The sequence below is a fragment of the Balaenoptera musculus genome, chromosome 3, assembly GCF_009873245.2.
Source record: "Balaenoptera musculus isolate JJ_BM4_2016_0621 chromosome 3, mBalMus1.pri.v3, whole genome shotgun sequence".
In the NCBI taxonomy this organism is placed as follows: domain Eukaryota; kingdom Metazoa; phylum Chordata; class Mammalia; order Artiodactyla; family Balaenopteridae; genus Balaenoptera; species Balaenoptera musculus.
Genome location: NC_045787.1, coordinates 81116683 through 81143341, shown reverse-complemented (window position 1 = coordinate 81143341; position 26659 = coordinate 81116683).

Here is a 26659-nt window from a genome sequence, read left to right as displayed (position 1 = left end):
ACTACTTAAAATAATGATGGTTAATCAAATGCTAGCAAGGATATGGTGATGTAGGTATCTTAAAGATTGTAAACTTCAGTGTATATTGGTAGAACCTATCTGGAAAGACAGTCAGCTGGCTTCAAGAGCCTTAAAATGTTCTTTTAAGAAACAATTCTAATGAAACAAAAATATGAGATAAATTTTATGAAAAAAGATATTCACATCTTGATGCATCTATGATAATGAGGATTTGGAAATAACCTAAATAAACAATAAAAATAATAAACCATCAGATAGTTATACAGTGAAACATTATGCATATATTAAAACACTGCCTTAAATATGGAGTGGCATAATAACCAAAACCGTAATAATAAACAGATAATATTAACAAAAATGGCAAACACACTTATGAAATATTTCCCATTTTTTCAGCCTCAAACATTGCCCTACCTGGAATGTACAAAATAAATGTTTTTTGATTGAACATTGAAATTGGCATCCAATGTTCATTATTTTAATAATTTCAAGAGAAGAAAGCTTATTACTTCCAATATTTATCCATATTCCAGTTTAGCTGGGATTGTAAGGTTCACTGACAATTACTACAAACCATTCAGGTTCATTTCTAAACATAAATATTTGATTTAAAAAGAATTACCTCCACACACTGAAACACACAGGTGTTTGGCATCAGTAATGTGGTCACTGAAGGACAGAAGAATGAAGTCAAAGTAAATTAGCTTAAGGAGGATTGTTTTAGAAATCACAATATTAAAAAAAACCACTATCAATTATTATAATAAACATTTATATGAATAACATTTTTATTCATCTCCTCATATAGTCTCCAATCTTAAACAGAACATTGACCGAGAACATATTATTATCATTATTTATAAACTAGACACAATCCTTGAGTGTTTAGGTGATTTTCTCAGTCATACTTCTAAAACCGCTGTGTACAAATAAGATTCAAACACCTAAGCCCTATTTTGTTAAACACCTTGTTCCAACAACTGGAAATGTAGAAAAAGAAGAGAACATGGGGGTGGAGGGGGGGAGAAAGTTCCTTATTGTCTGAAGCGCTGACTTCCAGATTATGGCAGATTTTAGAATCTGTCACCAGTGGAAAGATACTTTATTGATTATGCGATTGTTCAACTGTTTTCTTGTTTACTTTTTTGTCTTTTTATTTTATTAAGTAATAAATACTGTTACATTACCAAATCACATCACCATGATTCTTTTGTTTAAGGATAAATAAAATACTGTCCATCCAAAATATTTCTGCTTCACAAAGTAAAAACTGTTTCAATCTTAAATTCAAATTAATAGTGTGAAAAATTTCAAGCACTGAGAATGTTTTCAATATTTTCTTTTGATCCTAAATTAGGTTAAGATGATGAGCAAATCAGGCACTTTGATCAACACCAATCGAGAGGAATCAAATTTGAAGCTTTAAACTTGATGCTTTAGACTTGATTCTTTAAATTTGAGGGCAGGAAATCCACCGTCTATGATTTAGAAATTCTGTGACAGCCAAAATGCCATGCACAAGTAAAATCTCACTATAGAACATGACCACATGTATTCAAAAGTGCAAAGGAAGCAAGTTAATAAAATGGAAGAATGTTAGGACCTGTATATGTTTTAAATGCAATTCATCATTAGAAATAGAAAATATATGTTTAAGCAAAGGTCTAAAAAGGTATGCTTGTAATAACTTCAGAGTTCTGATGCTGTAAAATGGAAGCCCCTTCATCTCCTAGCTTCTTTTAATATCAAAAGCTAGATGAGTGGAATACAAGATCAACATAACACAGTGCTTTTGGACCTGATGTAAATTTTTTTTTTAAATTTTATTTATTAATTTATTTATTTTTGGTTGTGCCGGGTCTTAGTTACGGCACGCGAACTCTTAGTTGCGGCATGCACGTGGGATCTAGTTCCCTGACCAGAGATCAAAGCCGCGTCCCCTGCATTGGGAGGTGAATTCTTAACCACTGCGCCACCAGGGAAGTCCCTGGATCTAATTTAACTTTGAGGCTTCTTGTCTTGATTTGAATAAAGCAACCACATTAGGAGATCCAAATATCTTGAGGAAAAAATATCTTGAGGAAAAAATAAAGCCTTCTCATTTGAAGCCAGTAGTTTTTCCTTCATTCCCTCCTGTTCTGCAAAAGGCCTCACATTTATTACTCCTATGTAAAATTCTATACTCCTATAGTCTACATACTCCCAGTTTTGAATCAAAGAGCTACCATCTGCAACTTTCTTCATCTTTAACAGCAAATTTCATTTCAACATGCTTCTTGATTGGCTTAATGGAAAGTAAAAGATAGGTAACCATTACACTCAGTCTGAGATATGAAAAGCTAAAAATACTCATAAAATTAACAAAATGTCCTTCTTCAGAGCTTAGCTCCAAACACCTTTAGAGACTGTCTGCCACTATCTCAATTTTCATGTTACATAAATCTCTAACCAATCGCTTTTTAACCAGAAAGTCTTTAGAGCAATTCCATATAACAGCAGGGAAGGTGACCAGGTGTAATTAACAACTTTCTTGTTCAATTTCTTTTAGAGCAAGAAAATTGTTCAAATTCATCTTAGCCTCTTACCTTGATGTTTATTACAGCAGATGAGATTTCCCCTCCGGGCAACCAGTGTGTTATTGCTCTTTTCATACTAAACTAATTTTCTGTTATACCTATATTAATTTTTCCCTTCTTTCTTCCTTCTTTCATTTCTCTCCCTCCCCTCCTCACCCTTACCCCGGCCTCTCTCCCTTCCTCCCTCCCTTCCTTCCTTCTTTTTTCTTTCTTTCTTTCTTTGTCAGCATTTTAAAATTCCATATTTTATATATCCAAAAATCTCAAACAAGTATACAATTGATTCATGAATTGATAATCTGTTTAGTTTTTAACAACTTAAATTTAATCTCAGTGTATTTATACATCTTCTGGGTTAAAAAACTGTGCTCTGTAACAGGTGAAAGGTGTTATAATTAACTGTATATACAAACAAGCTTCATGGGGTTCAAGCCAGATATCTGTGATATTGATAGTAACTAAATAAATATTTTTATTATTTAAGCTTCATCATCAATATTGGACCTATGATTTTAGGAGTACTCTATAATTTTCTCATTTAAGCTATCTTAACAAATAATATGAGTAGACATATAATTGCTTTTAGCTAGAATGCAATGGTTTTCTCTCCCTTAGCCTAATTTGTAGATTTTACATTAAGTTAATAAATATTTCAAAGTAAAAGCATCAGTTGTTATTTTCACATCGTAATACTCAAGTCTCTGAACTAATATTTCTGATTTTTTCCTTACTTTTTTCAGGAAATAACAGAAGGGTGTGTGGAAAAAGAATACACAAATCCAACAACAATAACAACTACCACAACAAAACTTTTAGAAGTGATATTTATGATACTTCTAATTTGAGTAAAAGCTTTCTTTCAACGTGATCTTTGAACTTCATCAAGCCCTTTTTGCTTTACTTGTAAAGCAGCACTGAAAAAGAATGCCAAGGACATATATGCGAAAACATTGGTCTACTATTTTCAAAAGTTGATCTTCTAGTGGAAGTATTTCTACATATCCGGGTAATCCACAGTCTTTTAAAAGAACTTTATTTTTAGATAAACAAATGACTTTCAGAAAAATACCAAGCAGCTTGAAAAAATGAAAAAGGAATTACAATATCATTTGAAATCTCTTTACTCACAAATAATCACAATGAAGATTTTTAAGCAAAATTATAGACATTTCTCTTTGCCTATAAAGAGCTACATATTAGAAAGAACTTAATAAAATGCAATTGGATTATACTTCCTTATAAAAATGAAAAAAATACTCAAATGCATTACATTCCTTTGTAAGACAAAAGAGTTTGGAGAAACTGCTGAATTTCAGATAAGTATTTTCTTAACAAGGAATATGTATATACACAGTACACCTCTAAAGTTTAAAAGGATTAAAACAATAAGGCATTTGATTTCTCTAAGTGCTATATGTTACACATTTAACTATATCTATAAATTTTATGCTATAAAACAGAGAAGACTGTGAAATTAACATCTCACATTCTCCTACTTATACTATCCTGTCTTCTATAATAAACTGTCGAAGTGTGTAAAACATTCTTTTCTATATTCTTTTCTGCAATCACCACAGTTTATACTAAACTAATTCAATATTCAAAATTTGTTTGTGGTTGTTATTGTTGTAGTTGTTGTTTTCCTGTGAGGGGATATGCATGATTTTTGCTGTTGTTTACAAAGTTTAGAAAACTTTACTAGAGTATATCACCATGTTGATTATTTTTGTTGTTCACCTGAGAAATGCAGTGCCATTTCAGGATTTTGGAAACACTTTTATTATATCTTCAAACACTTTCCTGTTTATTATGTTATTTTCATCAAGAAAAATTATAAATATGTTGGAAAAAATTGTTGGCCTTTCAAAGAAGTACCTTAAGGAAAAAAATTATTCTCTTCTATTCAGTTTTGTCTGATTTTGCCTTGTCTTCCCATGTTAGTTATTTCAATTCTTTTTTGCTTTTATTTCTTTCACACGGGCTTCATTTCTATTCCCTACCTTACATCTAAATAGCACCAAATAGTGAATGTGGGTAGGAATATTGAATATTGCAAGTCTAGATACTAAGATACCCACCATGAGTATCTATCCTCTCTCCTTCCTTTATCTAAGGAGGTGAAAGTGAAAGCCTAGGAGGGAGATAGCAGAGACAAATTAAGGAAGAAACCAACATCTTGACTCACCTCATGGAGGGAAAAACTTAAGAGAGTAGTCTGACCAATACTAAACTGTGATTCAATCAAGAAAGCAACTTTTATTGAGTTAAGCCACTAACTTCCATTAGTTATTTTTATGCCTACATAAAAGTAATTATAATTGGAATTTAATTTTAAGTAACGAACGTGGTCTATCACTCATAGAAATTTTCTCTCTCTCTTCCTATCTCTCCCTCTCTCTCTCTTTCCCTCTCTCTCTCTCCAGTAAACCAATGTGACCTGATTATGTATGTAAAGGGAAATTTCAAAACCCAACAACTCCTCTTTTGTCTGAATTTTCATTGTTTTACTATGAAGTATGCTTCCTAATACACACTATAAAGGTATTCAAGAGGATACAAACTAGAATTTATTGTGCTTACTGCTTATATATTGCATATATTTTTATCACTTTAAATGTATTTCTTTGAAAGTATTCTATGGATTGTATATAAGGTCTTTAGAGGCCCTGATGCTACACTATCAATTTAGTATTATCTAAGGAAACTATGTTACCTTTAATCAAAATCAGAACATTTCATCATTACTTTTTTTCTTTGAGATTGTTTCAAGGTTTCACGTGAAGTTCTAACCAGTTATTTTCTTCCCTTTGAATTTCAATAGAAAAAACTTCCACCTGTTCTTGACACTTACGTTATACCTTCCTGATTTGTAGTTTTGTTTTTCAGGTCCTATTTGTTCAACCAGATTGTAAGTACTTTAAGACAGCGACCATGTTTAAAGAATCTGTGTGCCCTGTGGCACTTAACAGATACAACTAGCAAATTTTTGCAAAATGATAGTTGCTACAGCTCCAAAGAGACTCATGTGATTTTGTAGCCTTTGATCATTTTCCTACAAGTTTATTTTAAATGAACCTGCATTCTGATATATGAGCCTGCTACAAAAATGAAATAAGCTTGTTTTTACTTTTTCAGCCTTCTTAGATCATTGGTCTTACCACTACTACAGAGAACTTGTTCAATTATTTAATATTAAGTTTTAAATATATTGTTTTGTATCTCATCTGTCGTGTCACACAGTTTTACCTTCTTCGTGGACACCTGCCTTTCCTCTATACCCACAGTTCACCCAAAATAATGCACTGAGCTATGACATCAGCTGTCAGTAAAAAGGTTTTTTAAAATATAAATGAACAAAATTATTTAATTATTTGATTGCTGAGTAATTCTATTAGTGATTTGTTTTACTCTATCTTTAAGCATCAATATAAAGGATACATTACTAAATATTTAATATTACTAAAGTATAACTATAAAGGCACATTGTGAGAATTACTGGCATATTTTACCATTATGCTGTTGTGCTTTAGTGATAAGAAAACACATAGAGTTGTTTGAAGTAATGTTTTAGTGCTTTTCTAAGCAAACATATAAACAGAAGACTAAACTACTTTTGTTTTAATCATCATCTGCTAAAAACCTATCTTTGATGTCTTATATCTGTGTTTATGCCTACATATATTCTCCAGATATATAATTCTATTTATATTCCAGACAGTTTTGCTAAATTAAGAATGGATGATTTATTTTGAGCATTTTACATACATTTTATAAATGCAATGCAGGGATAGCTATCACTCAGAAAACACACACACACACACACACACACACACACACACACACATACACATCCTATTCTTGGACATAGCAGTATATAATATGGGCAGCTGAGAGATGGATTCATTTTAGAAAATCATTACACAAGGTTACACAATTAATTTTAGATAAAGAATAAGAGTCACATGCTTGAGGTTGACAGCTTCATTAGAAACCTAAAACATATTCCTTTCTTCTAAGGAATGTGGTTCAAAAGGACATACAGAAAATATGTTAGCAGGTTTAAGACCTAGTTATAGTCAAAACAGTGTCATTTTCTAATTATATAGAATCATGTTTTCATTTTGTTCCTATTAAAACTACATGAGTTGGATTAGTAAGGGAAAAAGAAGCTACAACAGTTGCTGTGGAAAGAAATTAGTGAAAACCTTTAAAATTACATTATTACCATCAACATCATCACACCATAGAGAAGAAAAACTGCATCATTATTGGCACTGTAAGTAGAAATAAACTAGTTCAGCCAAGTTGCCTAATTTAGGAATGAACAGTAATAGGGTGAGGTGGCTTAAGCTTTAAGGTGAGATGGTTAAGAGGTTTAAGACGGGTGAGTATAGGCACAGCCTTTGTGTAGTACATGTAATATCTTATTTCCTACCTCCCAAGTGAGAAAGAGAAGCTAATTTTATCATGTGACGTACTTCTTTATTTTTCTGACCCATATTTTAAGCTTCAAGGTAGAAATCTGTCCCAGAGATGAAACTGAAAAAGTCACCTGAGATAACAAGTTATCTAGAGTCCCTATTTCAGATTCTGCTACAGAGGTTCAGTGTTTTTAGTTTAGCCATTAAAAGCTCAGCTACACATCAGGGGAAACTTGTGACATTATTGTTCCTTCTATGACAAAATATCTAGCCATCCTGACTGTAGCCTATCCTCTTCTGGAAAACAGCTCATATCACCAGTGATTAGCAAAAGACAAAATCAGAACTTCAAAGAAATAAACTAAGCCTTCTTTTAATTTCTAATTAAAAAAAAAACATTGACTGGAATCTAAAACATGAAACAAACAAATGAATATAACAAAACAGAAATGGATCCACAGATATAAAGAACAAACTAGTGGTTACCAGTGGGCAGAGGGGTGGAGGGAGGGGCAAGATAGTGGTAGGGGATTGAGAGGTATAAATGACTACATATAAAATAAATAAGCTACAAGGATATACCGTACAGCACAGGGTATATAGCCCATATTTTATAATACCTTTAAATGGAGTATAACCTACAAAAATATTGAATCACTATGTTGTACACTGAAACTAATACTGTAAATCAACTATACTTCAATTTTTAAAAAGATATTGAATATATTACATTAGAAAGCAGGAAATTTATTAACTAAATCAGAGAAAAGAGGAAAGTATGTCAACTTCTGGGTCGTTTTATATTTTCAGCCTTGAAATTTCTGTGTAGGCTAGTTGCTGTATCTGCCAAGGGTAGTAGGTGGCAGCAAAGAAGCTTCCCTTTGGGGATTTCAAATCATTTTAAAAACAGTAACTGACAAATCATAATTTACTGATGGCAACAACATAAACTGAGGTGGACCATCAAAATGTGCTGTGCATTGATCCACTGAGTAATTACAGACAGTGGTGAGGTCTGCAGTGAAAGTGCCAGGACATTTGAACCACACTGTTACTTATAGCTTGCTCACACTGGTCTGATCCAAAGTCAGATTTAGCTTATACATAAATTTTGTATATAAAATTATGACTTTAATAAACTGTTGTTACTAATGGAAATAAAGTACAGAAATTTATAAATGATTTTCATTTCATAATAAAAATTAAAGCACAATAAATTATCCCCACAAAATAGTGACTTTACTGCCTCCAGTAAGTATAATTTTCCCAATGACTTAGCCTGAGTTACGAAAAAAAATGGGCACAGACATTTTAAAAATGTTGAAATAAAAGTCTATGGCCTGTCATACAGAGTGAAGTAAGTCAGAAAGAAAAAAACAAATACAGTATGCTAACACATATATATGGAATCTAAGAAAAAAAAAAAGGTCATGAAGAACCTAGTGGTAAGATGGGAATAAAGACACAGACCTACTAGAGAATGGACTTGAGGATATGGGGAGGGGGAAGGGTAAGCTGTGACAAAGTGAGAGAGTGGCATGGACATATATACACTACCAAACGTAAAATAGATAGATAGCTAGTGGGAAGCAACCGCATAGCACAGGGAGATCAGCTCAGTGCTTTGTGACCACCTAGAGGGGTGGGATAGGGAGGGTGGGAGGGAGGGAGATGCAAGAGGGAAGAGATATGGGAACATATGTATGTGTATAACTGATTCACTTTGTTATAAAGCAGAAACTAACACACCATTGTAAAGCAATTATACTCCAATAAAGATGTTAAAAAAAAAAAAAAAGCTGACGTTTTTATCCCCATGTATCTGGGGAAAAAAAAAAAGTCTTTGGCAAATAATGTTTTGCTTTTTGCTAGGTGAGGTTTATATATGATTATTTTCTTATCTTTCATTTGTTTTGAATTACTTACTATATATTGAGGGCATTTTTTCTTCTTTGTATTTATTTTTAGTTGAAGTATAAGTTACATTAAGTGAAAAGCTCAGCTTTTTTTACTATTTTATATCTTTACTGCAGTATAATTGCTTTATAATGTTGTGTTAGTTTCTGCTGTACAACAAAGTGAATCAGCTATAAGTATATATACATCCCCATATCCCCTCCCTCTTGCATCTCTTTCCTACCCTCGCTATCCCACCCCTCTAGGTTCTCACAAAGCACCGAGTTGATCTCCCTGTGATATGCAGCAGCTTCCCACTAGCCAACCATTTTACGTTTGGTAGTGTATATATGTCAATGCTACTCTCTCACTTTGTCCCAGCATCCCCTTCCTGCCCCTTGTGTCCTCAAGTCCATTCTCTACATCTGCATCTTTATTCCTGCCCTGCCACTAGGCTCATCAGTACCGGTGTTATTTTTTTAGATTCCAGATATGTGCATTAGCATGTGGTATTTGTCTTTCTCTTTCTGACTTACTTCACTCTGTATGACAGAATCTAGGTCCATACACCTCATTACAAATAACTCAATTTCATTTCTTTTTATGGCTGAGTAATATTCCATTGTATATAAGTGCCACATCTTCTTTATCCATTCACCTGTCGATGGACATTTAGGTTGCTTCCATATATGGGCTATTGTAAATAGTGCTGCAATGAACATTGGGGTACATGTCTCTTTTTGAACTATGGTTTTCTCAGGGTATATGCCCAGTAGTGGGATTGCAGGGTCATATTGTAGCTCTATTTTTAGTTTTTTAAGGAACCTCCATACTGTTCTCCATAGTGGCTGTATCAATTTACATTCCACCTACAGTGCAAGAGGGTTCCCTTTTCTCCACACCCTACCCAGCATTTATTGTTTGTAGATAATGGCCATTCTGATCAGTGTGAGATCATACCACATTGTGGTTTTGATTTGCATTTCTCTAATGATTAGTGATGTTGAGCATCTTTTCATGTGTTTGTGGGCAATCTGTATATCTTCTTTGGAGAAATGTCTATTTAGGTCTTCCACCCATTTTTGGATTGGGTTCTTTGTTTTTTCTGATATTGAGTTGCATGAACTGCTTGTATATTTTGGAGATTAATCCTTTGTCAGTTGCTTCGTTTGCAAATATTTTCTCCCATTCTGAGGGTTGTCTTTTCGTCTTGTTTATGGTTTCCTTTGCTGTGCAAAAGCTTTTAAGTTTCATTAGGTCCAATTTCTTTATTTTTGTTTTTATTTCCATTACTCTAGGAGGTGGATCAAAAAAGATCTTGCTGTGATTCATGCCATACAGTGTTCTGCCTATGTTTTCCTCTAAGAGTTTTATAGTGTCGGTGTTACATTTAGGTCTTTAATCCATTTTCAGTTTATTTTTGTGTATGGTGTTAGGAAGTGTTCTAATTTCATTCTTTTACATATAGCTGTCGAATTTTCCAAGCACCACTTATTGAAGAGGCTGTCTTTTCTCTATTGTATATGCTTGCCTCCTTTGTCAAAGATAAGGTGACCATATGTGCATAGGTTTATCTCTGGGCTTTCTATCCTGTTCCATTGATCTATATTTCTGTTTTTGTGCCAGTACTATACTGTCTTGATTACTGTAGCTTCGTAGTATAGTCTGAAGTCAGGGAGCCTGATTCCTAAGCTCCTTTTTTCTTTCTCAAGATTGCTTTGCCTATTCAGGGTCTTCTGTGTTTCCATACAAATTATAAATTTTTTTGTTCTAGTTCTGTGAGAAATGCCATTGGCAATTTGATACAGATTGCAATGAATCTGTAGATTGCTTTGGGTAGTATACTCATTTTCACAATGTTGATTCTTCCAATCCAATAACATGGTATATCTCCCCTTTGCTTTTTATCATCTTTGATTTCTTTCATCAGTGTCTTATAGTTTTCTGCATAAAGGTCTTTTGCCTCCTTATGTAGGTTTACTCCTAGGTATTTTATTCTTTTTGTTGCAGTGATAAATGGGAGTGTTTCCTTAATTTCTCTAATTTTTCATTGTTAGTGTATAGGAATGCCAGAGTTTTCTGTGCATTAATTTTGTATCCTGAGACTTTACCAAATTCATTGATTAGCTCTAGTAGTTTTCTGGTCGCATCTTTAGGATTTTCTATGTATAGTATCATGTCATATGCAAACGGTGACAATGACAGTTTTACTTCTTCTTTTCCGATTTGGATTACTTTTATTTCTTTTCCTTCTCTGATTGCTGTGGCCAAAGCTTCCAAAACTATGTTGAATAATAGTGGTGAGAGTGGCCACCCTTGTCTTGTTCCTAATTTTAGAGGAAATGATTTCAGTATTTCATCATTGAGAATGATCTTGGCTGTGGGTTTGTCATATATGGCTTTTATTATGTTGAGGTAAGTCCCCTCTATGCCCACTTTCTGGGGAGTTTTTATCATAAATAGGTGTTGGATTTTGTCGAAAGCTTTTTCTGCATCGATTGAGATGATCATATGGTTTTTATCCATCAATTTGTTAATATGGTGTATCACAATGATTTGCATATATTGAAGAATCCTTGCATTCCTGGGATAAACCCCACTTGATCATGGTGTACGACCCTTTTAATGTGCTGTTGGATTCTGTTTGCTAGTATTTTGTTGAGGATTTTTGCATCTATGTTCATCAGTGATATTGGCCTGTAGTTTTCTTTCTTTGTGACATTTTTGTCTGGTTTCGGTATCAGGGTGATGGTGACCTCGGAGAATGAGTTTGGGAATGTTCCTCCCTCTGCTATATTTTGGAAGAGTTTGAGAAGGATAGGTGTTAGCTCTTCTCTAAGTGTTTGATAGTGTTCACCTGTGAAGCCATCTGGTCCTGGGCTTCTGTTTGTTGGAAGATTTTTAATCACAGTTTCAATTTCAGTTCCTGTGATTGGTCTGTTTATACTTTCTATTTCTTCCAGGTTCAGTGTTGGAAGGTTGTGCTTTTGTAAGAAAGTGTCCTTTTCTTCCAGGTTGTCCATTTTATTGGCATATAGTTCCTTGTAATAATCTCTCATGATCCTTTGTATTTCTGCAGGGTCTGTTGTAACTTCTCCTTTTTCATTTCTAATTCTGTTGATTTGAGTCTTTTCCCTTTTTTTCCGGATGAGTCAGGCTAATGGTTTATCAATTTTGTTTATCGTCTCAAAGAACCAGCTTTTAGTTTTACTGATCTTTGCTACTGTCTCCTTCATTTCTTTTTCATTTATTTCTGATCTGATCTTTATGGCTTCTTTCCTTCTGCTAGCTTTGGGTTTTTTCTGTTCTTCTTTCTCCAATTTCTTTAGGTGTAAGGTTAGGTTTTTTTATTTGAGGTTTTTCTTGTTTCTGGCATTAGGATTGTATTGCTATAAACTTCCCTTTTTAGAACTGCTTTTGCTGCATCCCATAGGTTTTGGCTCGTCGTGTTTTCATTGTCATTTGTTTCTAGGTATTTTTTGATTTCCTCTTTGAGTTCTTTAGTGACCTCTTGGTTATTTAGTAGTGTACTGTTTAGCCTCCATGTGTTTGTATTTTTTATAGTTTTTTTCCTGTAATTGATATCTAGTCTCATAGCATTGTGGTCGGAAAGGATACCTGATACGATTTCAATTTTCTTAAATTTACCAAGGCTTCATTTGTGACCAAAGATATGATCTATCCTGGTGCATGTTCCATGAGCACTTGAGAAGAAAGCATATTCTGATTTTTTAGGATGGAATGTCCTACAAATGTCAATTAAGTCCATCTGGTCTAATGTGTCATTTAAAGCTTGCATTTCCTTATTTATTTTCATTTTGGATGATCTGTCCATTGGTGAAAATGGGGTGTTAAAGTCCCCTACTATGATTGTGTTACTGTCGATTTCCCCTTTTATGGCTGTTAGCATTTGCCTTATGTATTGAGGTGCTCCTATGTTGGGTGCATAAATATTTATAATTTTTGTATCTTCTTGTTGGATTGATCCCTTGCTCTTTACGTAGTGTCCTTCTTTGTCTCTTGTAATAGTGTTTATTTTAATGTCTATGTTTTCTGACATGAGAATTGCTACTCCAGCTTTCTTCTGATTTCCATTTGCATGGAATATCTTTTTCCATTCCCTCACTTTCAGTCGGCATGTGTCCTTAGGTCTCAAGTGAGTCTCTTGTAGACAGCATATATATGGGTCTTGTTTGTGTATCCATTCAGCCAGTCTATGTCTTTGGTGGGAGCATTTAATCCATTTACATTTAAGGTAATTATCGATATGTATGTTCCTATTACCATTTTCTTAATTGTTTTGGGTTTGTTATTGTAGGGCTTTTCCTTCTCTTGTGTTTCCTGCCTAGAGAAGTTCCTTTAGCATTCGTTGTGAAGCTTGTTTGGTGGTGCTGAATTCTCTTAGCTTTTGCTTTTCTGTAAAGGTTTTAATTTCTCCGTCGAATCTGAATGAGATCCTTGCTGGGTTGAGTAATCTTGGTTATAGGTTTTTCCCTTTCATCACTTTAAATATGTCCTGCCACTCCCTTCTGGATTGCAGAGTTTCTGCTGAAAGATCAGCTGTTAACCTTATGGGGATTCCTTTGTATGTTATTTGTTGCTTTCCCCTTGATGCTTCTAACATTTTTTCTTTTTATTTCATTTTTGATAGTTTGATTAATATGTGTCTTTGTGTGTTTCTCCTCGGATTTATCCTGTATGGGACTCTCTGTGCTTCCTGGACTTGATTGACTCTTTCCTTTCCCATATTAGGGAAGTTTTCAACTATATTTTCTTCAAATATTTTCTCAGTTCCTTTCGTTTTCTCTTCTTTTTCTGGGACCCCTATAATTCGAATGTTGGTGCATTTAATGTTGTCCCATAGGTCTCTGAAACTGTTCTCAATTCTTTCATTCTTTTTTCTTTATTCTGCTCTGCGGTAGTTATTTCCACTATTTTATCTTCCAGGTCACTTATCCATTCTTCTCCCTCAGTTATTCTGCTATTGATTCCTTCTAGAGAATCTTTAATTTCATTTTTGGTGTTGTTCATCACTGTTTGTTTGCTCTTTAGTTCTTCTAGGTCCTTGTTAAACGTTTCTTGTATTTTCTCTATTCTATTTCCAAGATTTTGGATTATCTTTATTATCATTACTCTGAATTCTTTTTCAGGTAGACTGCCTATTTCCTTGTCATTTGTTTGGTCTGGTGGGTTTTTACCTTGCTCCTTCATCTGCTGTGCATTTCTCTGTCTTCTTATTTTGCTTACCTTACTGTGTTTGGGGTCTCCTTTTCATAGGCTGCAGGTTCGTAGTTCCCGTTGTTTTTGGTGTTTGCCTCCAGTGGGTAACGTTGGTTCAGTGGGTTGTGTAGGTTTCTTAGTGGAGGGGACTGGTCCCTGAGTTCTGGTGGATGAGGCTGGATCTTGTCTTTCTGTTGGGCAGTACCACATCCGGTGGTGTGTTTTGGGGTGTCTGTGAACTTATTATGATTTTAGGCAGACTTTCTGCTAATGGGTGGGGTTGTTTTCCTGTGTTGCTAGTTGTTTGGCATGGAGTGTCCAGCACTGGAGCTTGCTGGTCGTTGAGTGGAGCTAGGTCTTAGCACTGAGACAGAGATCTCTGGGAGAGCTCTAACTGATTGCTATTATTTGGGGCCGGGAGGTCTCTGGCAGACCAATGTCCTGGCTTGGCTCTCCCATGTCAGAGGCTCAGGCTTGACACCCGGCTGAAGCACCAACATCCTGTCAGCTTTTGGGAAATCTGAGGTCTTCTGCCAGCTTTCAGTAGGTGTTCTGTAGAAGTTGTTCCACATATAGATGTATTTTTGATGTATTTGTGGGGAGAAAGGTGATCTCCATGTCTTACTCCTCTGCCATCTTAAAGGTCCTCCCTTATACTGTAAATGCATTACTTAAAGAAACAGCTAAATAGTGTTATAATGTGATTTGAAATTAATAGCCATAGCCATTTGTGTGTGTGTGGGGGGGGGGTTTGTGTCTGTTTGAGAGACAGAGAGAGAGAATGAGAAATGGAAATAAAAGATTATACAGAGGGAATCCCAACTATATAATTTTAAATTTACACAAAACAAAAATAAGCACATGAGGGGCTTCCCTGGGGGCGCAGTGGTTGAGAATCTGCCTGCCAATGCAGGGGACACGGGTTCAAGCCCTGGTCTGGGAGGATCCCACATGCCGCAGAGCGGCTAGGCCCATGAGCCACAATTGCTGAGCCTGCGCGTCTGAGCCTGTGCTTCGCAACAGGAGAGGCCGCAACGGTGAGAGGCACGCGCATCGCAATGAAGAGTGGCCCCCGCTTGCCGCAGCTGGAGAAAGCCCTCGCACAGAAACGAAGACCCAACACAGCCATAAATAAATAAATAAATAAATAAATAAAAATTATTAAAAAAAAAAATAAGCACATGAATAATGATTATAATCTTCTATTTTGGACCAATCAGAACAGAGATGACATACAACTGTGCTTTACCATTCAACCAGTCAATCTAGCATGTTGAATTAGTTACACTGCAAACATCTGTGTAGGAGTGATCTCTTCATATTATTACAAACTCTGGTGGAGAATAAAAGGACACAAAAGATGGGCTGATAACTATAGAATATATTCGTTTTCCTAGGTGCCATTACTGAACTATTGCACAGCTTGTAACAGTATGGAAAAATATTTCTAATATAACAGTTTTATGTGGCCCATATAATGGCATTGATGCTGGCCATACTAATATCAGTATCTCTAATTTCTAACCATATTTGCTAGTTTACTCTCCATATTAGCTGCTCCGTATTAGCTCTCCATAGTAATATGGAGAGCTAGCTGTTCTCCATATTAATAGACAAGTAAAAATTATAATTATCTTTTTAAAATTTCTTCATAAATTCCTAATAAAAACAAATCGAAGTAGAAAAGAAAGTAGTGTTTTTGGCATTAGACTGCCCTAACTTGTTTCATTACTTTGGCTAATAAGGAGATTCTGATTCCCAAGAACTCTGAGAATACACTTTATTTTGTGCCCCTTTTCCCTGATCTCAGAATGCCAAAAGAAATATCAATGTGGTATAGAAGTAAGCTTTCCATTCACAATAAATAGTATTTTTCTCTTCTTTTATGCCTGTCTTTTATTTATTTTTTCTTTTTTCTATTCAAACAGAAAGTCACAAAAATTATAATCATCCTCATCAGTTCACTCAGTCCCATGTAATTAATTTTTTTATCTTGATCTTTTGTTAGCACTTTTATGAATTCATCAGTTTTCCATTAGATTTCTGAAAATGCTTATTCATTCAGTTCAGCAGTATAGTCAGTTACCAGAAACCTGTACTTGTCAGTCTTTTCCATGAATTCCTTGAAGATGAAACCCTTTCATAGGAACATTTTTGCAAAAGCATCAGAGTACACCCAGAACTGTCTGTAAATGACAAAAGACTTAAAAATGACCATGGTTAAAGATTTGATGAAAGTTCATAATAATGCAATTGGCAAGGAAATTTAGTTATTTCTGAGCAATATCTAGAATTATGACTTATAACATTATACCAGAACATATAAGATTTTTAGGAATTTCATGTAATGTCTGAAACATTTATATTAACATATTTCCATATAAATAACCCAAAGAAAGTTTAGGATTAGTTTTTTTATTTTTTAGTTTTTTAATTTTAATTATTTTTTATACAGCAGGTTATTAGTCATCAATTTTATATACATAAGTGTATACGTGTCAATCCCAATGGCCCAATTCAGCACACCACCATCCCCACCCCCCATGGCTTTCCCCCCTTGGTGTCCATACGTTTGTTCTCTACATCTGTGTCTCAACTTCTGCCTTGCAAACCGGTTCGACTGTACCATTTTTCTAGGTTCCACATACATGCATTAATATACGATATTTGTTTTTCTCTTTCTGACTTACTTCACTTTGTATGACACTCTCTAGATCCATCCACGTCTCAACAAATGACTCAATTTCATTCCTTTTTATGGCTGAGTAATATTCCACTGTATATATGCACCACAACTTCTTTATCCATTCATCTGTCGATGGGCATTTAGGTTGCTTCCATGACCTGGCTATTGTAAATAGTGCTGCAATGAACATTGGGGTGCATGTGTCTTTTTGAATTATGGTTTTCTCTGGGTATATGCCCAGTAGTGGGATTGCTGGATCATATGGTAAATCTATTTTTAGTTTTTTAAGGAGCCTCCATATTGTTCTCCATAGTGGCTGTATCAATTTACATTCCCACCAAAAGTGCAAGAGGGTTCCCTTTTCTCCATACCCTCTCCAGCATTTGTTGTTTGTAGATTTTCTGATGATGCCCATTCTAGCTGGTGTGAGGTGATACCTCATTGTAGTTTTGATTTGCATTTCTCTAATAATTAGTGATGTTGAGCAGCTTTTCATGTGCTTCTTGGCCATCTGTATGTCTTCTTTGGAGAAATGTCTATTTAGGTCTTCTGCCCATTTTTGGATTGGGTTGTTTGTTTCTTTAATATTGAGCTGCATTAGCTATTTATATATTTTGGAGATTAATCCTTTGTCCATTAATTCGTTTGCAAATATTTTCTCCCATTCTGAGGGTTGTCTTTTCGTCTTGTTTATGGTTTCCTTTGCTGTGCAAAAACTTTGAAGTTTCATTAGGTCCAATTTGTTTATTTTTGTTTTTATTTCCATTACTCTAGGAGGTGGATCAAAAAAGATCTTGCCATGATTTATGTCAAAGAGTGTTCTTCCTATGTTTTCCTCTAAGAGTTTTATAGTGTCTGGTCTTACATTTAGGTCTCGAATCCATTTTGAGTTTATTTTTGTGTATGGTGTTAGGGAGTGTTCTAATTTCTTTCTTTTACATGTAGCTGTCCAGTTTTCCCAGCACCACTTATTGAAGAGACTGTCTTTTCTCCATTGTATATCCTCGCCTCCTTTGTCATAGATTAGTTGACCATAGGTGCGTAGGTTTATCTCTGGGCTTTCTATCTTGTTCCATTGATCTATGTTTCTGTTTTTGTGCCAGTACCATATTGTCTTGATTAGTGTAGCTATGCCTGTCTTTTAGATTGTTGGCTTCAGGAAAAATCATTTAGAATATTGTGTGTGGTACATATGCTTGGAATCATTCATTTGGAGCTCAGTACACATTCTGTATACTTCTCCACCCTGCCTTCTGTCTGGGAAGCTGAGCTGTATAAACTAGATCAAGAGGACTCCCAGGCCTTTTTCCTCTGCCTAGGTCCAAACAATGCCGAGCTCTGTCAGGAATTGGAAGAACATAAAGTGAAGAGTGAGGTCAGGGTGCTGATTCCTTTGACTTTCTCTCAGCATGCTTGCCTTGAGCTGTCTGTTACCTTCCAATGAAGATTACGGATCCTTTCAGTATGGATGACCCGCTGCAGTTCTCTCTCCTTTCTCTAGTTCTAATAAATGTCCTTCCCCTGTCCCTTGATCTTGTTTAGTTGCATTTTGAATTATCCCCAGACTCAGTGGTATAAAATAACTTGCTTTGTCCAGACAGGGCAAAGCAAGGTCAGGTTGTCCCTGATTCATGATGTCTGAGGACTCTGATGAAAATTAAGAGTCAGGAATAGTAAATAACCAGGGACTGGAATTATCTGAAGGCTTGTTCATTCTTACGTCTGCTGTTTGAAGCTAAATATCAGCTGGAACTTTAGCTGTGCTCTGTAACACCTTCATAGAACCCTCCAAATAGCCTGGACCTCCTCACATTACGGTGACTAAACTAATGTGAGCGTTCTGATTGTGAGACAGAGAGAAAGAAAGACAGAAATAGAAACTAGACAGAAGCTCTATTGCTTTTTAGGTTTAGCCTAAAAACTGAGCCTAGGTTTTGCCTCAGATGTCTTGTAGCATCACTTTCACTCCATTTCTTATTGAGGCAGTTACAAAGTCCTGTCCAGTTTTAAGAAGAGGGGAAATAGATTCTAACTCTTTTAACTGGGGAGTGGCAAGATTCCTGAAGTATTCATAGGACTCTCAGATATTTCTATGGACATTTTGAGATAACTTATTTAGCCACAAACCTAGGGGTGGTGTTTGTCTACTACTTGTCCAAAGTTCCAACACTACTCTTTGTGGTTTCTAAACTTCTGTAATAAACACTCTTTGAATTATGCTCATTCAGAGTGTTTTCTGTTTCTTGTTGGAACCCTAAATAAAGTACATTATTCAAGTACTGTTTGAAAGAAACAATATTTTCAGAATATTGAAATAGTCATATTTATAATATACATATCAATCTGTTATTTTTATAGTTATTAAGTTGAACTATTTTTTGTTACGTGGAAATCATGTAGAAAGCAAGTATAATCAAAATAACATGTATTTCTTATTTAATCCATGGAATTCCTAAGGAACAAGTTAAAGAAACCTACTATCACCAGTTTTTTTAATATTGTTTTACAACTTCTGGCTGATGTGATAGAAAAACAGTTTTAGAGGAAAAATATTACAAAAGACTAGATAAAATTTTATGCATTTCTAGATGATATAATCAGATATATCCAAGGCCTAATATGCAATTCTAAAATATCTGCAAAAATTAAATACAGAATTTTGTAAGATGTGTCTGTTTTTACAATAACCATTTTAAAAATATAATTACCAAATTATACTTTTGTGGTAAACTGAATGCCGCAATGACCTCAATCAACAGTATCCTTGTGTGTACATGCTTTGCAATTTGACTTTGTAGCTTTTCCCAAGAACAAAACCTGCCATAGGCTCCACTATTTCTCACTCCTTGAATCTGCTCTGTTTGTGTGACTTACTTTCCCCAACTGAGTCTAGTGAGAAACTGACATTAATTAGCCAGTTTAAATTCTAGGCATTGAGTAGTCTTTTGCGCTTTCATTTCTTATCTTTGAACACAGCCTCCTTCATGAAAATACATGCTAAGCTCTAAGAGGGTGAGAAACTGCACCCCAGGTCATGCTAGTCAACACCCAGAAACAGAGAGTAAAAACAAACCAGCAGCTGATGACAGAAGTGTGAGAAAGATCTACTGATACCAGAAAAAACAGCTGGACCCACTCTAAATTACTGGTTTTCTGATTCAAGAGTTGACAAAAGGCTTTTATTTTTTTAAATCAGTTGAATTTTGGAATACTTTGTTAATCAGTAATCAGGAGTTAACTGATGCACCGTTTATAGATGTTTCAAAAGTATATAATATTTAGCAATATTTTTAATGGGAAATATATTTATCAGGCCACACACATATAGAAAAACACCAAATATCTGTTATATTTCTTATTTTATATATGTTCAAATATATGACTATAAGAATTTTGTAGTATATAGCATATTTAATATAAAATATATATATTTAATGTTTATGTCTATAAGTATATTAACAGGATATATATATATATACACATAATATATATATACATATATAAATAAAATTAGCCTTGAAATAATGAAAAGTAATACTCTTATTCTTGGATAGGAAGATCACAAAAGTTTCAATTATTCACAATATTCTACGATTTACATACAGTTGCAATTAGAATCCTAAAGGAAATTTTGCTGTTGTGCTTTTTTGTTATTTTTCTCCTTTTGAAACAGTCATATTCTTTTGAACTCATTCCCAAGAATATCCATGAAATTTTTTTAAATGAAGACAATAAAAGTAAAAACTAATGTGTGGGGTAATCCTGTACTGAATATTAAATGTTACTATATACAGTAAGTCCCCTGCATGCAAACGAGTTCTGTTCCGAGAGTGTGTTCATAAGTCCAATTTGTTCGTAAGTCCAACAAAGTTAGCCTAGGTACCCAACTAACACAATCAGCTATAAGGTACTGTACTGTAATAGGTTTATAATATTTTTCACACAAATAATACATAAAAAACAAACAAACAAATAATAAAGAAAACATTTTTACTCTTATAATACAGTACCTTGAAAAGTACAGTAGTACAGTACAACAGCTGGCATACAGGGGCACGTTCACATGTTTGAAAGTTCGGAACTTGAAGGTTCGTATGTAGGGGACTTGCTGTAATCACTATATAATTTAAAAGATTGAATGCCACAGAAAAATAAAAATAAATCTTCAAAACACAATAAGGTGTCCATAAATAGATATCCAACTATTTGTGAAAACTCAACATACAACTGAGGTAGACTGTCCTTCAATGCAGTGAGAAAAATATGGTTTAATAACTGGGAGACTGCATTTGTCTACTTCTCTAAGACAGAAAGCAAAGGAAAAAAACCCTTATGTTACTAACTCATGCTATATCCCAATGTAAATCTAGAGAGAATAATAATTAAATTTAAAAATAAAAGAATAAAGATACTAGAGCAAAATATAAGAAAATGTACACATGAAACTACTTTCACCTTCAGTTTTTAATAATATTGTTGCTGGATGTAGGCTAGTCTACTTGTATACCTAAGGTTCCTACAGAATGCCCATGTTCTGAACAAGGAAAGCTTCCACTTTGCCCGGCAAAATCTGGAAAATCTTCCATCCCTGAATGAGCTATGAAAATTGGTTAGCTCATAACTTCCCAGGTAGTACTTTTTGGTTGTTCTTTGCCTGGCCTCACAGAATCTAACCCTGCTCCTGCACAGTTTAGGATTGAGCCAAACATTTAAAAGACCCTCTATGCAAATTTCTGGACTTCTTTCTATGATTAACTTCCTCCTCTCTGGCTGTTTGGCCTACAAATTCCAGCCACCTCAATCTCCCCAAAGACTAACCTTGTCTCTTCAATAGATAAAAATACCAAAATATCCTTAGGCCAACCTCCTCCATCCCAGGTAGAAAGCCTGTGTGTTCTCAGGCTTTGTATTCATATTCCTTCTGAGGAATCATGGCTACGTGTTGTTGCCCAATTTCCAAAATCATTTATTTGACATTCTGTTCAATTTTCTAACTGATTTTAGACAGAGGGTTTTAGATAACAGGTACTATGCCAGGTCAGTGCCCAAATAATGTTTGTGTATCTGTACAGACACCATATATCATGAAGTCAATGAATCAGTACTAGACTCCAAAAATTATCTGCAACATATATGATAAAAAATAGCTAATATTCCTAATATACAAAGACTCTTAAACTAGGCAAAAAAAAAATGAAGAAAGAATCTAACAGAAAAACAGGTAAAATATATATTTGGAAATTCATAATAGGGAACAAATACATTGTAGTATGGGTGTAGAAAATACTGTATTTCATTTGTGGTTAGGAAAATTAAAAAGTGAAAAAAAACTTTTAAAATTAGATCAGAAAAAGCCATAAGTATGAATATGAGTGAAAACATCCTATGCTTTTGAGGATGTGGGAAATAGACGCATGCATATGTCTGGTGGGAATGTATATTCCTATAACTTTTTTTTATTAAGAATAATATGACTACATATTAACATTAAAACAATATACTCTTTCAGTTAGTAATGGTAAATATGTAAGAATCTCTATTTTAGAAGCAATGCCACCAACATGGAAAGATATGTGTACAGTAATATTTATTTCAAGAGTTGTGACACTGGCTAAGATCGTAAAAGAATTTGAATATACACCAGATGGGCATAGTTGAAGGGACTGCAATGCATGCACAACATATCATTATCTGAAGCTATTTAAATGAAGAAATATCCATTCATAATGCCAATTGAGAAAATCGGGTTCAGAGGAATGTGTAAACTGTAACAAAATCGCCTATATTGGTGTATAATTTGTGAGCTGGAGAAAGACTTGAAGGTTACACAAAGCTGTTAATCTTTGTTACATCAGGAGATCATTAGTGGAAGTGTGGGTGATGGGGTATTAATTTTTCAAAACATACCTTTGCTTTGTTTCACTAGTCACAATAAACTATTTCTGTAAAATTAAACAGAACATTAAACTCACATGAAAATGAGAAATAAAATATATTGTATAATGAGGAAAAACCCAAGTATACCAGGCAGCAATTGAAAATATCTTGCTATTATAAAAATAAATACCTCAGAGATCCACCCCTATCTCAGTATGGTGTGTCAATTCCTCTAAAAACTTAAGAGCAGGCTTCTTCTGAAGGTGTCTAATAAGAAGGCTGTATGACCAGGTGGTAAAATGAATGACTCTAGACCTGTCTCTCTAAGTTCTAATATTGACTCTAGCACTTGTTAATTAATTCCATCTCAGAAATGTAACTTCTTTGAATATAGCATTCCTGACTCTTTTGAACAAACACAAAAATTGCAAAAGAACAACGAGAAGAAGAGAATGACAAGAAGCTAGTTCTAAGTTTTAAAAAATATTTTGAATATGTCTGAAGATAAATGGAGAAAATCCTGTAAATTTATGATCATAATACTTTAGTAATTAGGATTTGAAAGTAAATTTATATATTATAAAAGTTTAATATTGGTAGGCTATTTTTATTTTTATATTTTTCCAGTTCTGATAATAATTTACCTTACTAAATAAAATTTATTCAGTATTTGGTTTGAAATTTCATCTTAGCCTTTTTAGTTGGTGCATATATAGGAAAGCAAAGCTGGAGATGCTGAAAAAAGTTATTACTTTGGTATTAGAAAGTCTATGCACATGTGCATAAATGCAAATAAGTTTAGGAACACAGAGCTAGAAACTCCTCTTTCAATAGGTATACCATAAGCTGCTTAACAAGCAATAGTGGAGGGTTAATAATATTTTGCTGCCTTGCTTAACAGGAAAGAGATAAAAAATTGAAATTTAATAGATGTAATTCTTCTGCTCCTTCTACTGAGACTCTGTGCTGAGTGTTGAGGACACATCCAAGGACAGTTATGATTGCTTCAGTGGAGCACAGCTCTCTACACTAGCCCCAATCTGAGAAATCTTTTATTAAAGAATGGCCCACTTATTATAAATCATTATTCCTGTTCATGCACTGTTAGGAAGGAAGAATGACAGTCTGCTCAAAGTGATACAAAGATCAGTGATTTCCTAAAAGGCAATGAGACAACATAGGGTTCTTACAGTGAATTCTGGCCAATTTTCTTGCACTCAGCTCTAACATATAATAAGCTGGGACCAGAACAGTCATAATAGTCCGGAAACCTTTCTAAGTTGGGGTGAAACTGCACAAAGTTAAAACATCCTTATTTTTCCAAGTTCTCATGAAGCACTTAAGCATAAAGGAATGTGAGTTATTCTCTATCAATATATTTTAAAAATAATCTTAACAAACATAAGATGCTAAATACTATTTTATATTTATCAATATATTGTCAATGAAAATTTTATGTAACTTTTTCATACCCTAGGAATTATTATGTTTATATTTTATATGGTTATTAAAATAATGAATTCACAGAAATATACCTGATATATCAAATAAATTAGTCTCTAGTTTTTTCAAAGCATGTCATTTAGGATCTGTTTCTGAGTTCTCCTTTCTCACAGCAAAATTACCCAGGATGATCTATGACCTTTGATTATTTAATTCTATGAAAACATCGTAACTAAACCTTTGATTTTGTGAACTCTTACAAGGCATAAACAATGCTCCTACACAAAATCACTTAAATACGTGATTTCTTATTACCTTGTGTGGATGTATTCTAGTGTAATTTTACATATTAAATATACTGAACAAGTATTTATTGAAGAACTACCATATCCCAAAGTAAACAATAAGCAGAGATTTCTGCCCTCCTTGGGCTTACTTTTTGATGTAAATCTGGAGTTCAAGAGAGAGAAGTGGGTAAAAATATGAACCTGGACATCATCAGCATATATACATGGTATTTAAAGCCATGAAACTAATGAGATCATAAGGGACATAGGGCAAATTTTTAAGAGAGAGAAAGGATCACAGGACTAAGAGATGGGAGAAAGGCAGGAACTTTCAAGAAGCTTGGTACAAACAATGGATAGGACGTACAGTGAGGATTTGTAGTTCTAGAGCAAAAGAGGTCAAACATTAGGAGGTAACGAGTGAATGAGGAGGTAATGAGCGAATGAGGTTTATAAAACCTTGAGGTTTATAGACTCTGTATGATGGAAGGGTTGCAGGTATCAGTAAAAACAGGGTCTAGTTTATGACCAGGTCAGTGAAGAGCTCAAATAATTAGAAGTTAATATCACTGGAGGAGAATATCTCAAAAGATTGAGAGGTCTGGCCATTAGAAAGATTATCTAAATTTGTACTTTAGACTACCAAGAAATAAGGCAGGAGAAGTCCTGAAAAGAAAGGCAATGATCTAGGAGGTACATTTACTGAGAAATGAGGGAGAATGACTGAGTTTTTGTAGATGACAACACAATGAGGGAAAGTAGTGCTATAGTACATTGACAAGTTTTAAAACTTGGATTTTTGGTTGGAGAGAAGCAGAAGGGTTGGGAGGTGACAATGAGGAGCCAGAACCACAAATCCTGTACCTCCAAGCCCAGTGTGATAACCAGAGTTGTGAGATGGCTGCGGGGAAAACAAGGTCCCCAGTGGAGAGCCAATGTTCCCTCAGAGTAAAAAGGTAAAGGAAATGCTTAGAACAAAGGTAGAAAACATAGGAGATTTTTCTGTTGATCTGCCATGAATCCCAGAGGGCACAAAGGAAGCATTTGGGATGTTGGGAACAAATAAAAAAGAGGTCTAAATAGAAAATGTGCTAAGGGTTACCAGGATTAGAGTACACAGATGACTAGGTGGTGATCTGGTAGTCTGCAGCTTCTTGTCATGACTGACATCCTAAAACATAATGACACCATTCTTAGAGAACTCAAGGTATAGAGTGACAGCAGGGCTGTGATTGTTAGTGGTAGGCAGGGCAGTTGTAAGTGAGGTGCAGTAATGCACTGGTTCTTCTTAACCCCTAACCATGCAGGGTATAAGTCATGGACAATGTTTCATATTAATCCCTTCATAGAGATTACTCTGATATCTGTCCATGATGTGTGCATTTATTCCAAATGTGCAGTTTTTCACATTGACCTTTTTGATGGAATTGAGGACTTGAAAAAAGTCTTATTATAAGCTCAGCTCTCATATGCCCCTTGTTATTGGAAAGTAGAGGTATTCCAGAGGAATGAAAAATACATTATCCTCATCTCAAATGAGACGATGTTTCCCACCTATTAAGGCCAAATCCAGTTTTCTTACCACCAGAGGGGGGGAAATATAATTCCTCTTTACTCTTTACTTTGCCTTTTGTTCACCAAATCGCCCTATGTACCTAACGTCCTTCCCATTAGGCCATGGTCTCATGAAGGAACCATAGATAATTTATCTTATTCCCATTTGTGTTGTAAACAGAGGAGCAAGGCCCCCATGTGGGGTCTTTAAGGATTACTCCAACATGGCTGTGGAAATTACACTCAGAAAAGTATACGAGATTAAAAGGATTTACTATATTCACTGGTCTCAGAAGAGGGAGGCACAGCACACCATGCAAGGACCACATGGGAGAAGCACCAAGGGAGTGGTACAACCTAGTAGTTGGGGAGCTAAGAGAGAGTGTGAGGACTCCTGGGTAAGGGTCTCTTTGGAGGATCAGGATGGAGGACACAAGCAAAAGGCATGAAGGTATTTCACTGGTGCATTTGCATGTCACCACGCGCCACAACCAGAGGAGGGCAAAGGAGGGGAACTTGGGAGAAATCTGATCACATTGGTGCACCTGGTCATCTGGAGCGTTGCTCATCGCCTGTCTTTGGGGATGTTGAGGCATCAGGAAATGTGAATAGCTTATGAGTGGCAGTAAAATATTCTAGAAAAGTGTTTCTTAAACTTATTTAGTGGATGTGCATAGA